Below are 13,729 nucleotides of genomic sequence, written 5' to 3' on the forward strand. Positions count from 1 at the left end.
TGGGACTGGTGCACTTGGAGATACAGGCTTCTCTTAAATGGCATGGGTCTGTTGCGAACAGCAAATGTGGTGCTGAGTTCTTGGTGATGGGATGAAGGTCATGCACCCTGGCTCTTCTTCCTCCTCCTCCTCCTCTGCAGTTATCCAGGCCCCCCCACCTTCTAGATGGTCAATGTCTTTCCCTGTTCCTGGGGAATATCTCCACTCCATGGATGGGGCAGGACATGGAGTCAGTGGCCCTGTCCATCTCCCTTCCCCAGTCTCTAAAGGCAAGGGAGTGGGGGCCCTCCCTCCCTCCCTCACAGGCTGCTCCCCACCAAAGGCATCCTTTGTGCCCCCTCCTCATCATCTGAGAGCGGCTGCCACCCCAGCACTGTGCCAATCAGGATTGAGGGGCTCATCACACACACACACACACACACACACACACACACACCCTCAAAGGGAGAAAATATATTGAAAAGCTCACAGAGAATGATAGGCATTTGGGTATGTCTAAAGTAGGCCTTTAGATCATGGACTGGAGTTGTGTTGGCAGAGATGATAGGGCACTCCAATCTCTGACTGGCTCTCAGGGCGATCGTGTCCCCTGGATTTACAGCAACAGAAAAAAAAGGAACAAGTCCTGGCAATACACCCACTACATCATGCATTGTTTTTACTGCATAGTAAACAGGGATGGATTTATCTCTTTTCCCTATGGAAGGGGATACAGGGATGAGAGAGAGAGGAGCTGTTGTCTGCCAATTTCAGATGCTCTCTCTGAAAAATAGACTTGTCTCTTGAACAGGGCTTGGTATGCAGCCAGGTTGACCAAGACTCTTGTCCCCTAGGCCTGTTTTTGCCAGGAAAAAGGCTGTTTCCCCCTCTCATAATGTTAGAACTCATGGACATCCAATGAACCTGAATGTTGGAAGATTTAGGACAGATAAAATTACCGTATTTTTCGCTCTATAAGACGCACTTTCCCCCTCCTAAAAAGTAAGGGGAAATGTGTGTGCGTCTTATGGAGCGAATGCAGGCGGGAGGCTCTGCTCAGCGCTCCCTTTAAAGAGCCGCGTGGAGTGTGTGTGCGGCTCTTCGGGGCTAAAAGCCCCGAAGAGCTGCACACATACTCTGGGCGCTCTTTAAAGGGAGCGCGGCTCTTGGGGGAGCCTTAGTCGTGCGCAGCCTCTCCCGGGCAAGGGGAGCCTTCATCCCCTGCCCGGGAGAGGCTGTGCACGGTTAAGCCAGAAGCCAGGACAGCCAGCAGGATTCAGAATATTTGTTTTCTTGTTTTCTTCTTCCAAAAACTAGGTGCGTCTTATGGTCTGGTGTGTCTTATAGAGCGAAAAATACGGTAAGTATTTATTCACATAGCACATAGTCAAACCATACAACTCACTTACCCAGGAGACAACTGTCTTCCCCAGGAGACAGCGATGGCACTGACTTGGATGGCTTTAAAAGGGGTTTAGCCAAATCCATGGAGAAAGTAATCAATGGTTACTAGCCACAAGGTCTATGCTCTGCCTCCACAATTGGAGGCAGCAATGCTTCTGAATTTATGGAGGAGGAGAGAGTGCTCTTGTGCTTGGGTCCTGCTAGAAAATTTCCTATTGGGGCATCTGGCTGACCACTGTGAGAACAGGATTCTGGGCTTAATGGGTCATTGGCCTAATCCAGCAGGCTCTTCTTATGTTAAGGCTGGGCACAGGAAACAGCAGTAAGGGAGGTGGTGCCTCTGAGCATAAGCAAAGTGACTTGCCAGGGAATGACCACAAGCAGCCACAGGCTCCCAGGACATCTTGAGTCTCAACATCTCTGCATTCAGAAACTAAACATTGGTGCCGGACCCCTTATCAGACATCTGGACAAATCTTTCAATCAATTGAGTTAACCCAGTGAGATAGCATCATTAGCACTCTTAAAAGAAAAGAAAAAACACACCACCAGAATTCTTCCTCCAGAGACCATGTAAATAAGGAAGCAACATTCACTACAGCAAAACCAAATCTGAGTATCTTTAAAGGCTCTGGCTTAATTTGACCTTATTTCAGGGTCTCTCTCCCTCTCTGCACGTGACAAAATCCATACTCTTTATATGATGTGTCAGGGGAGCATTATAAATATTCCATCAAAGGTAAAGAGAAGGAAGGGAGAATTCTTGGCTCAACCTGAAAGCCAAGAGAGCCAAATCCTCTCCTCCTTTTGCACCACAAGCCACCCTGAAGCTGCCCGATTTATTTCTAATTTACATCCAGATGAGCAGGAGGTAGAAAGGAGAGGATTCGGCCAGAATAATAAACCATTCCAGAACATTTGGAACATGCATTTTTTATCATTTAAATAAAATACTAATCTTGTAAGGAAGGGAGATAATGAATTGAACGGAGGAAGTTGAACCGGAGAAGAGGAGATGCCAGGAGCAGAGCACTTGGGGACAGCCATCATATCTCTCTCTTTGAGGAAGAGCTGCAGCTCGGTGGAAGAACACCCACTTTGTCTGCAGAAAGTCCTGGGTTCAATCCCAGACAGCATTTCCAGGTACAACTGGAGAGACCCCTGGAAACCCTGAGGAGCTGCTGTCAGTCAGTGCAGACACTACTGAGTGGTTTTGACTCTGTATAAGGCCGCTCCCCGCCCTCTGTGTTAAAAGCAAACATCCAATAAAGTTACAAGATGCTGAAGTCTTGCCCAGCTATGAAAACCAGGCCTACTCTTTCTTCCTATTCTAAATTTCGCTTTTAGCACAGGAACAAAGAAAGCTACTCTATAACGATCCAGACTATCAGTCCATCTATTGTTGTCTACACTGACTGGCAGTGGCTGTCCCAAGAAGTGGTCTCTCCCAGTTCTACCTGGAGTTGCTGGGAATTGAACTGTGACTTTCTGCACTCAGAGCATGTACTCTTATCCCTGAACTATGGCTCTTACCCCAAACAAACAGGAAACACATTGAACAAATTTGTAAAAGATGCTTTCATTCTGGATTGCTCTGAACGAGCCATGGGTGTGCATTCCACCTCTTCTAGGAACACAGGAATGTGCCGTACACTGAGTCAGGCCACTGGTCCATCCAGCTAAGTATTGCCTGCACTAGCTGGCAGAAGCTCCCGGGGTTTCAGCCAGTCTCTCACAGCCCTACTTGGAGCTGCTGGGGCCTTGGGCATTTCTGCATGCAATCTGCCACTCAGCAATGGCCCTTCCTTATCTCACAAGGCCACAATTGCTCCCTGGGCCACCCCCTTTGCTGAGTGCTGAGGAAAAACACTGAAAGGAGGGTTCCGTCGCCACCACCACCAATGCTGAAATGGGGTCATTAGAGAGGCATTTCAAAACTTGAAACAATTATTCCGATGGTGCTTTTCCACATTTGCTTTCTGTAATCCCTGTTGGGAGTTCACACCCGTGAGAACAGCATTTGCACAAAGCACGTGCGGCTAGCACTGAACCTGCAAAACGAAACGCGGGGAATGAGAAGCTTCCTCCCATCACCCCTATCGCATGTGGGAAGCATCTGTCAACATTTCAACTCCCACGTTAGAGCAAGACAGCATAGCAGCTTCAGTTGCATCGCAGGGCGACGTTGGCTGCGGTCCACTTCACAGCCACAGTTCAGCTTGGCTCCATTGAACACCGTTGGCAAGAGAAACACAGGACAGGGGACTGCTTAAACAAGTTGCAATAACAAGAGGCTGAGAAACCCACTTCCATGCAGGCTGTTCCTCCCACTCCACTGTGGGCTCCAGCCAAGTCTATGAAATGACTTGTTCCCTTCATAAGATGCATCAAAATCACACCAGTTACTTTTTTTGGTTGGAGTAATGCACTGGTTATCTTTATGCAGCTGAAACTCAGCCCCCAAAGCTTATCATGATAAAACGGCAACAACACAACTGCTTATTCAAACAAGCTTTCCACATGTATCATAGACTTGCAGAGTTGGAAGGGACCCAAATGGTCTTCAAGCCCTTCCAATGAGCCTGATGTGCCTTCTCAGTATCTTCTCAAGAGACCCAGAGTTATGGCAAAATGTACAAATTATGGGCGATGAACTTTTTCTGTTGAGGTCCACGTGCCCTTGGGGATAATCTGTTGGGAGCCAGATGTCAGAGATGGGCAGGGCTAGAGCCACCTCCATCTCTCTCTTGAGGTCTTCACCGCCCCACATTCTCTTTCTCTCTTAAGGTCATCATCACCCACCCACACTCTTTGAATCGTATTTGCACACACCATCCATCCATCCAATGAATGTCTACCAGGTACTCTCAAATATTTACCCCCCGCAGGGAGTTGCAATCCCAAAAAACTGTAGGAATCTGCCCTTCACAGAGTAGACAGTTGGTCCATCTAGCACTATATTGCTGACACTGACAGGCAGTGTGTTTCTGATGTGGGACATCCAGACATCGCCTACCTGGAGATGCTGGGGACTGAACCTGGGACCTTCTGTATGCAAAGCAGATACTCTTATGCTGAGCAATATCCTTATGAAGGCGATTCACATGGAAGATGGTGCAAGCTTGTTTTCTGCCACTCCAGAGGGGAGGACCCAATCCAAGGACTTCAAGTTACAAGAAAAGAGATTCTGACCCAACATTGTTGTTGTTTAGTCATTTAGTCGTGTCCGACTCTTCGTGACCCCATGGACCAGAGCACACCAGGCACGTCTGTCTTCCACTGCCTCCCGCAGTTTGGTCAAACTCATGCTGGTAGCTTCAAGAACACTGTCCAACCATCTCATCCTCTGTCGTCCCCTTCTCCTTGTGCCCTCCATCTTCCCCAACATCAGGGTCTTTTCCAGGGAGTCTTCTCTTCTCATGAGGTGGCCAAAGTATTAGAGCCTCAGCTTCACGATCTGTCCTTCCAGTGCGCACTCAGGGCTGATTTCCTTAAGAATGGATAGGTTTGATCTTCTTGCAGTCCATGGGACTCTCAAGAGTCTCCTCCAGCACCATAATTCAAAAGCATCCATTCTTCGGCGATCAGCCTTCTTTATGGTCCAGCTTTCACTTCCATACATCACTACTGGGAAAACCATAGCTTTTACTGTATGGACCTTTGTTGGCAAGGTGATGTCTCTACTTTACCCAACATTAGGAAGAACTTTCTGACAGTAACAGCTGTTTGACAGTGGAACCGACTCCCTTGGAAGGTACTGGACTTTTCTTCATGGGAGGTTTTTAAGCAGAGGTTGGCTGGCCATCTGCCAGGGATCCTTTAGCTGTGATTCTTGCACTGCAGAGGGTTGGACTAGATGACCCTTGGAGTCCCATTCAACTCTGCATTTCTATTTTTCTAGCTTATTAACTCCCCATTCTAAGTTTGCCCCTCTCCTTGGGTCCTGGAGACCCAAACGGTTCTTCTCTATATAATGAAAGTAAGCAGAACCAGCTACCATACTCCTCTGAGAGTATGTTGGGATTATCTGTCCTCTCTTTTGGAGTTCTTTCCTTGGGCTTATAAGAAGTAAACAATGTAACTGGGGGGGGAGGGGAGGAAATCATCAGTATTTGCCAGCTCCCTGCGAAAAGATAGATGATCACACAGCAGAGGAAGTTAATGCCATCTTCATTTTTCTAAAGAGACACAAGGATGTCCTTGGATCCTTGAGGGAACGATCCCACTGATTGTATCACAGCCAGGCAGTCTCTATCTGATAACACACATGGCTAATACAGTCACGATTTAATCTTGAAGAGCCATCTCATTAGCCACCAACTCTACTGAATGCAGTTGCTTAATTCAATTGTGGAACATCCAAAACCTCACAGTTCCTTTTCTTTCTGTGCCATTTGGAAGAGACTTCTCTCTGACAAAGGTCTGTCCTGCAGCGTTCCATTTAAAATAATGTTCTAGCCAATTCCCTTCAGCGGTATTAATTTTTGTTCTTGGTCTAATAATGCAAATGGCAAAAAAAAAAAATGTAAAAAAAAATTGAAGGGTTTTTTGTGTGTGTGCCTCTAATTGATAGAAACAAAGTTTGGGAACGCATGCAGATCCCGCTGGCCAATTCTCGAAAAGAACTTGTCATAGGAGACACATAAAAGATGAGCAAAAAAAACCAGTGATGGAAAGAAAACGACCGAAACACATCAAACAGGTTTCTTAAAAAAGATATTTTTTAATCAATGGCCACTTTGAGCATTATGGTGGGGAAAGGAATATCTGAAATCCCTACCTCTCTTTTAAAAGCTTTCTATGACTTTTGTAGACATTACTGCCCTGCTGAACGAGTTTCCAGTTGCTTATCCAGCGGATTACTTCAAAGGCTGCCCCCCTCCCATCTCATACTGCGGCTCCTGCAGGGTATCTATTCCCAACCCCAATTCAAAAGGCAATTGCCCCACACCCAGCCTCCACAAAATGAGCTTTGCTCTGGGCTGTGGAGAGGGATATATCCTGCTGAGGATCAAGGGGGCTGTTAATTTCAAAGGGATCCTCAAGGTCAGCTGAGGTGAACAAACTCACACGAAGAGCAGGAAACATGGAGGATAATTGTATTGTGAATTTCCGGTACTGCTTTCTAGTACTGGAGGCAGTAAGTCTCCAAATACCTGTTGCCAGGAATCACAAGTGGAGAGGGAGAGAGAGCGCTTTCGTACTCAGGTCCTTCCTGCAGGACTCCTAAAAACATCTGGTTGGCTGCTGGATTAATGGGGCCTTTGATCTGATTCTGCAGAGCAATTCTTAAGGCCCTATTTGGAGGAGATGCTTCTCTACAACTGCAAAATCCACTTGAGTGCAGAGGGGTAGCTGTTATGCATTTCCATGGCTTTAAAAGAGGACCACCACCCCCTAGACCTAGAGGCCATGTGTATCTGAATATCAGTTACTGAGAATCACAAGTGTGGAGAATGCTCGTCCTCCTTGCGAGCTTCTCACAGGTATCTGGTTGGCTACTGTGAGAACAGAAGCCCTTGCCTCATAACCAAGCAGCAGAATACATGCTTAGCATGCAGAAGGACCCAGGTTCAACTCCACAAATCTCCAGGTCAGGCTGAGAATGTCTCCTGCCTGAAACCCTGAAGAGCCACTCCCAGTAGAGTGGTACCTCGGGTTAAGAACTTAATTCGTTCTGGAGGTCCATTCTTAACCTGAACCTGATATACCACTTTAGCTAATGGGGCCTCCCGCTGCTGCTGTGCCGCCGTGCGATTTCTGTTCTCATCCTGAAGCAAAGTTCTTAACCCGAGGTACTATTTCTGGGTTAGCAGAGTCTGTAACCTGAAGTGTCTGTAACCTGAAGTGCATGTAACCTGGGAGTACTGGGCTACATGGACCACTAGTCTAACTCTAATAATGCAGCTTCATATGTTCTTAATAGTTTGTGGAAATCTTTTTTAAACAAAAAAACCCAGAATGAGGTGTCAGGTAGCTGCAAGCAACTCCCATGGCCAGTTGCCTAGGAACATACAAAGACAAGGAAGTTTCTTACCACCAGCTTTTTATTCAGCATTTACAGGGAGAGGCTTTGGAACACAGCCTCTTGGATAATGGCGTTGTCCCGAGTGAATCTCCACCCTCTCCGTCTCTCCCACTCCCTCATGTGTCATCCCTACAGGTGCTGACAAGCGCCCTCTGCCTTTGAGCTCTTTGCTCTCCTACTTCCAAGGCTCACCGGGGTGGGGGTGGGGGTTTGGAATGCTTTCTAAAGACACTGTGTCCATCAGCTGTCACCTCCCTGGTGCTTCCTCTTCCTCCTTCTCCTCTCCCATTATTTTGCAACTATTCCCCTCATCCGCCTCTGAGCTATGACCTCCCTCAAACCCCCGTTGCAATTCTGAACTGTCTTCCTCTTCTCTGGAAGGGTCAGGCTGGGGAGGCGGTCTCTGCCATTCCTCCTCTGCCCAGTCCCTGACATCAGGCCACCAATGGGCATGCCAATCATCAGCGGGAAATGTAGTGGCACCTGAAGGGGGTTGGGCTCATAAAATAACATCATCATCATCATCATCATTATCAAGAGCAGCACCTCTTTTGCTAGTTCTGTTTCATGAATGTTTCTTGGTGCTTTTTTGAGCATTGTCTTAGTAGTGAAGCAATAAAGCTGCTCACACATTTGCAAAGCTAAGCAGAATCTGGTATTGTTTCAAACTGGACGGGGGCCTGCATGTTGAGATTCTTGGATTGCAGGAGATTAGACCAGATGACTCCCGGGGTCCCTTCAACGTTACAATTCTACAATTTCCATGAATCAGATCACTGACTCATTGTATAGACTAATATTATCAACAGCTTTCTGGATTCTCAGTCAAGGATCCTTCCCATCTCTTCTACCTAAGAACTTCAACAGGTGCAGCCAGAGCTGAACGCAGGGCTTTCTGCATGGTGCTGCTCTACCATGGAACCACATGGACTGGATAAGGGACAATAAACTGTGCTTGATCCTAGGAAGATGAAGGCTCTATGGGTGGATGGTTATGGTTCCCATGTTTGGGAAATTGGCAGGTTACCTGTTCAGGATGGAATTGCATGCCATCTGAAGCCCTTGCACAAAGGCCTTTCTTTGTGTTCCTTCTCCATGAGAGGTCCAGAGGGTGGAAAGACAAGAGCAGGGCTTTTCAGTGGTGGCTCCGTGTTTGGGGAATGCTCTCCCCAGGGAGACTCACCTGGGGCCTTCATTACATACCTTTAGATGCCAGACAAAAACATTTCTCTTCAATCAGGCAGCATACAAAAACACATTATTTTAGGGGAAGCTGCTTTGCAGAAATGACTATATGAAGCAAAATTGCACACAAAAATGAGTATATAAATTCGCTCTAAAAGTCTGAAGAATTGTTAGGGTGACTTTTGAGAACTCAGAAACTGATGTGAAAGTATGGAGAAATGAAATCAAGATTTGGAGGAGGATGAGAAACTGAGAGAAACCAAAACTGGCAGAGGCACCCATCCCTAGGGAACCACAACCTTGGCTAAGAAACAGCTGGAGCTGGTGGAGAAAGAACACTGGGTCTTTATTTCATGGATCCTAAGGCTAAATTATCGTCCCTCCTCCACTCCCTACCCACTGCCACCCCAGATTGGAAATATAAAACAATTAGGTTCTCTAAAAATTTCAGAAGCGGATGAATGAAGGAACAGTCCCATTTTTGTCTTTGAAATGTAGCTCCCTTTCATTTTCTCAAAACACTTCAAAGGCTTGTTTCCAGATATCTACATGTATCTCCTTGCTGCTCTCTTTTCTTCTTGGTGCATTTAAACCTTCTGATGTCCTTTTAATATTTGGAAAAGGAGTGCAGGACGCTTTAAATGCTCTGTTCCTTTTCTCAGCCAATACACCATTAGAATCCACACACACTTTTTGTAAAAAGAGGAAAACCTCACACATGTAAGAAAAACGGGATGACTTCTTTTCAAAAAGCCACAGACTACCTAACAGGCTAGAAGGGAGGTGATGATGATGATGATGATGATGATGATGATGCATCCATTTCCTTCTACTGCTAGATTCTGCCCACGTAGAATAGAACTGCTTACAAGATCAGGTGGAGGAGCATTTAGGCAGGGACAGCTCTACCACTGGGAAAAGTGAGGCAGCTGCCTCAGGCAGCAGTCATAGCTCCTTAGCTAGACACTCCCATCTGCTGGAGGACAGAGCTGGGTATGTTACCCAGCTCTGTCTGCAATGTCTGCTGCCACAGGTGCAGTGGAGGACACCAGAGTTCAGGTAACTGGTGTCCATTGGGACAAGATGAGTGTAAGGCAGGAGGCCAACAGTAGGGGGAGACAGAGCCAATGATTAGCAGTGCCAATTAATTCTAGTTTTATCCTCCTCCTCCTCCCTACAGAGTTCTATAAGGCACAATGCTGAGAGGGGGGAGGAAGAAGAAGGTGGCAGTCAGAACCAGCTCCTTTGGACCAGATGATGTATGTAAGATGGCAGGCTGAAGGCAGGATCAGGTTGGTGGAGCAGTGCCCCATTAGCCCTAATTGACCAGACTCCACGGCACTCTGGTCAGCTTCTGTATATGGAAAGGGAAGGGAAGCTGCGATCTTTTCCTACCTTTGCCTCAGACAGAAAAACATTCTGGGCTTGCCCAGGATTTGGATCAGTTCTAGCTGAAGCTATTCCATTTCCAAACCAAATTTGTTTCTTGTCAGTTACCAGTGAATTAGATGCCTACGTTCACATTAAAGACTGACTGGATGAGGTCAAATATTCTGCAATGTTTACTAGATATGGTGTTTATTACATTTTTTGAGGCTGGCGTGTTTGCTGCTCTGAGTTCCTTTAGGAGAAAGGGTGGGATATACTTCAAATGGCTAGCTAAATGAATAGAAAACATGCCAGAGTCCCACCACCAGCACCACCTGCAAGGCATTTGCCAGGAGCCTAGCAAGACAGAAAAAACACACCCCTCTGGGGCATCCCACAGTGAGGTTCAGGAGCTGTCAGAGCAGTAGAAGACTAAAACAACCAGCTACTATTAGGGACACAAACCCAATTATTGGAAATGCTGTAAAACTGCCCTTAGTTATTGTACCGCCCTGCTCTGGAACTGCTAAAGGACCTTCTGAGAGCCAGCGTGGTGTAGTGGTTAAGAGCGGTAGTCTCGTAATCTGGGGAACCGGGTTCGCGTCCCCGCTCCTCCACATGCAGCTGCTGGGTGACCTTGGGCCAGTCACACTTCCTTGAAGTCTCTCAGCCCCACTCACCTCACAGAGTGTTTGTTGTGGGGGAGGAAGGGAAAGGAGAATGTTAGCCGCTTTGAGACTCCTTAAAGGGAGTGAAAGGCGGGATATCAAATCCAAACTACTACTACTCTTCTTCTTCTTCTTCTTCTTCTTCTTCTTCTTCTTCTTCTTCTCGGTAGTGGTGCCCACCCTGTGGAACGCCCACCCATCAGATGTCAAGGAAATAAAAAACTATCTGACTTTAAGAAGACATCTGAAGGCAGCTCTGTTTAGGGAAGTTTTTAATGCCTGATGTATTATTGTGCTTTTAATTCTGTTGGGAGCTGCCCAGAGTGGCTGGGGAAACCCAGTCAGATGCGCGGGGTATAAATAAGAAATTATTATTATTATTTTAAAAGAAGACAATGACAAAAATATCAAATGTATTCCAGGGATGAGGGCTGTTGTGGAGATTAAACGAGGAATGGGGAGACCCACCTTGAGCTCATTGGAGAAACAGGTGGGAGGTGGGATATAAATGCAGTAAACAACCAACAAACCTCAGTCCTGGGGGCCAAATGCAACCTTCCAGTCTACTCCGTTTGGCCCTTGCAACTGTCCAAGGGCCATACACCTCCCCAAGCCACACCCTTCACCAGCCCTGATTTGCACCCTCCTTGAGAAGCATCATCAGAGTTCAAGGACATACTCAAGCTGGGCAAAAAGTGTCCTTGAATAATGCTTCTTGCTTGCCTGGATAGGTGGAGGACAGAGAGGGTGGTACATGTTTGTGTAGAATCTAGCCTACTGTACAAAGGTAACATTTACATTAACTGCAGATGGTGACGCAGTCACGAAATTAAAAGACGCCTGCTTCTTGGGAGAAAAGCAATGACAAACCTAGACAGCATCTTAAAAAGCAGAGACATCACCTTGCCAACAAAGGTCCGTATAGTTAAAGCTATGGTTTTCCCAGTAGTGATGTATGGAAGTGAGAGCTGGACCATAAAGAAGGCTGATCGCCGAAGAATTGATGATTTTGAATTATGGTGCTGGATGGAGGAGACTCTTGAGAGTCCCATGGACTGCAAGAAGATCAAACCTATCCATTCTGAAGGAAATCAGCCCTGAGTGCTCACTGGAAGGACAGATCGTGAAGCTGAGGCTCCAATACTTTGGCCACCTCATGAGAAGAGAAGACTCCCTGGAAAAGACCCTGATGTTGGGAAAGATGGAGGGCACAAGGAGAGGGGGACGATGGAGGACAAGATGGTTGGACAGTGTTCTCGAAGCTACCAGAATGAGTTTGACCAAACTGCGGGAGGCAGTGGAAGACAGGAGTGCCTGGTCTGCTCTGGTCCATGGGGTCACAAAGAGCTGGACACGACTAAACGACTAAACAACAACAACATTAATTGCTCCACCCACTTTTGCCTCTGGCCCCGCCCACCACTGGCATGTGGCCCCTGGGAGGCTGCCCAGAAGGGTATACGGCCCCTAGTTGAAAAATGTTCCTGACCTCTGATGTAAACAGTTGGTTTTATACAAGGGGGAGGGCAATGCTGTCTGTCTCTATCTTGATTCATTTAGAAAACAATAATGAAAAGAAGTCTTAAGCATCAGCCATCTCAATGACAGCCAAGCTTTGTGGCGGCTTCTTATCTTCATTATTTTATGTACCGACTCCAGCAGTTTTCTCTGATACATTCTATCAAGCTCAGCCGCCACTTCTAATTTGCTGAATTGCTTCAAAGGTACTTAATTATCAGATAATTGACTTGTTCAATTCTTTTCAAATAATTTTTAAAAAGAAGATGCACTCTGGCAGGGGAGCTGCGAGGGTTCTGGGAACATTGGAATGATATTCACACAAAACAAAAGGAAATTGAAACGTATCGCCAAGGAACGTCCACTGCCTGGGTCAGCTCTCTTGAAATCTGATTTCCTGGGACCTTGACCCATCTAATTGGCATTACAGCTGGCAAACAAGGGAAATATTTCAAAAATACATTGCTACTCTATAGCAGATCATTTCCAAAATGATTTTAATTCACATTCAGGAAGAGTTGCAATGCTTTTAAAGCAATATTCAATAGATGTAGACAGTTTTTCTTCCTGAATTAACATTAGGGGCACAGTGTAATCTCCCCCCCCCAAAAAAAGTTTTACTTTCAGCATGTAAGGATGTAAGGATCATCCTCAGAATACCTGGAGCTTGTGTTTCTTTATGAGTCACTGTGCTGTCTGGTTCTCCTGATCAGTGGTGGTATAGTAGTAAACTCTGAAATGAAGGAGCTCTTCATAACAGGCCCTGAAACCAGGCCACCAAGAAAAGTTTGAAAAATGCTGGCAATTGTGCTGATCCATTCATATGCATGCATACACAGAGAACAGCACTACACAGCATAATACCCAGCTTATTAGGGTCAGTATGAATGCAGACCTATGCATAGTTTCCTAGGAGTCAGCTCCACGGAAGTCTTTGGCACTTACTTCTGACTGCATAGATTCATCTTACAGGCTTAAGGTAAGTTGGTGATTGGAAAGACCACAACGATGCTAGCGTCTGCCATCAAAATAAAGGCCACGATGATGCTTAGATCCTTTAAACTGTCTAATTTTCTATTTAACTTGGCAATTTTATCTGTTTAGTTGTGTTTATATATTCCTGAACTTGGAGCACAAACCACAATGGTTGGTGGCTGATGCAAATAAATACCCCTATATTTAAACTGCTGGCATGAAGTATGGACCTGATCAAAGAAAAGGGAAGGAGTATCTAGGCTTTGCTGAATCATTTCCCCAATTTCCTATATACTAATCTGTCACAAACAAATATTTCTTGCAGCTGTTCTCTCTCAGCACTCAGTCTGAGAAGCACTGCATTAAGGAATGGTTTTCCTTAATTAATTCCTCACTGACAAACATCTTGTAAATGAAAGTTTGAGCCAGGAGTGGGTAGCCTTTGGCCCAGGGGGTGAATGTGGCCCTCCAGCTCTCTCTGTCTGGCCCTCTGAACTCTCCCAGGTCATAAGGCCATTTCTCACACCACATCCCTCATTGGCCTTGCTTCACCCCTGGGGTGTTTTCAGCTGGCTGGAATGTGTCCTTGAACTCTGACCATGCC

At 46.3% G+C, this 13,729-nt stretch overlaps 2 protein-coding genes and 1 long non-coding RNA gene across 9 annotated transcripts in view; 1 reads left to right on the plus strand and 2 right to left on the minus strand.

Annotated features, from left to right (window-relative positions):
• The window catches only part of LOC310749660 (tigger transposable element-derived protein 1-like), a 462,962-nt gene that overhangs the window by 201,814 nt on the left and 247,419 nt on the right, over positions 1-13,729 (plus strand). The window lies entirely within an intron of this gene.
• MEGF11 (multiple EGF like domains 11) overlaps positions 1-13,729 on the minus strand; it is a 331,350-nt gene that overhangs the window by 127,389 nt on the left and 190,232 nt on the right. The window lies entirely within an intron of this gene.
• LOC310749843 overlaps positions 1-13,729 on the minus strand; it is a 313,237-nt gene that overhangs the window by 127,389 nt on the left and 172,119 nt on the right. The window lies entirely within an intron of this gene.

Source organism: Podarcis filfolensis, assembly GCF_964270895.1.
Source record: "Podarcis filfolensis genome assembly, chromosome: 14".
NCBI lineage: Eukaryota > Metazoa > Chordata > Lepidosauria > Squamata > Lacertidae > Podarcis > Podarcis filfolensis.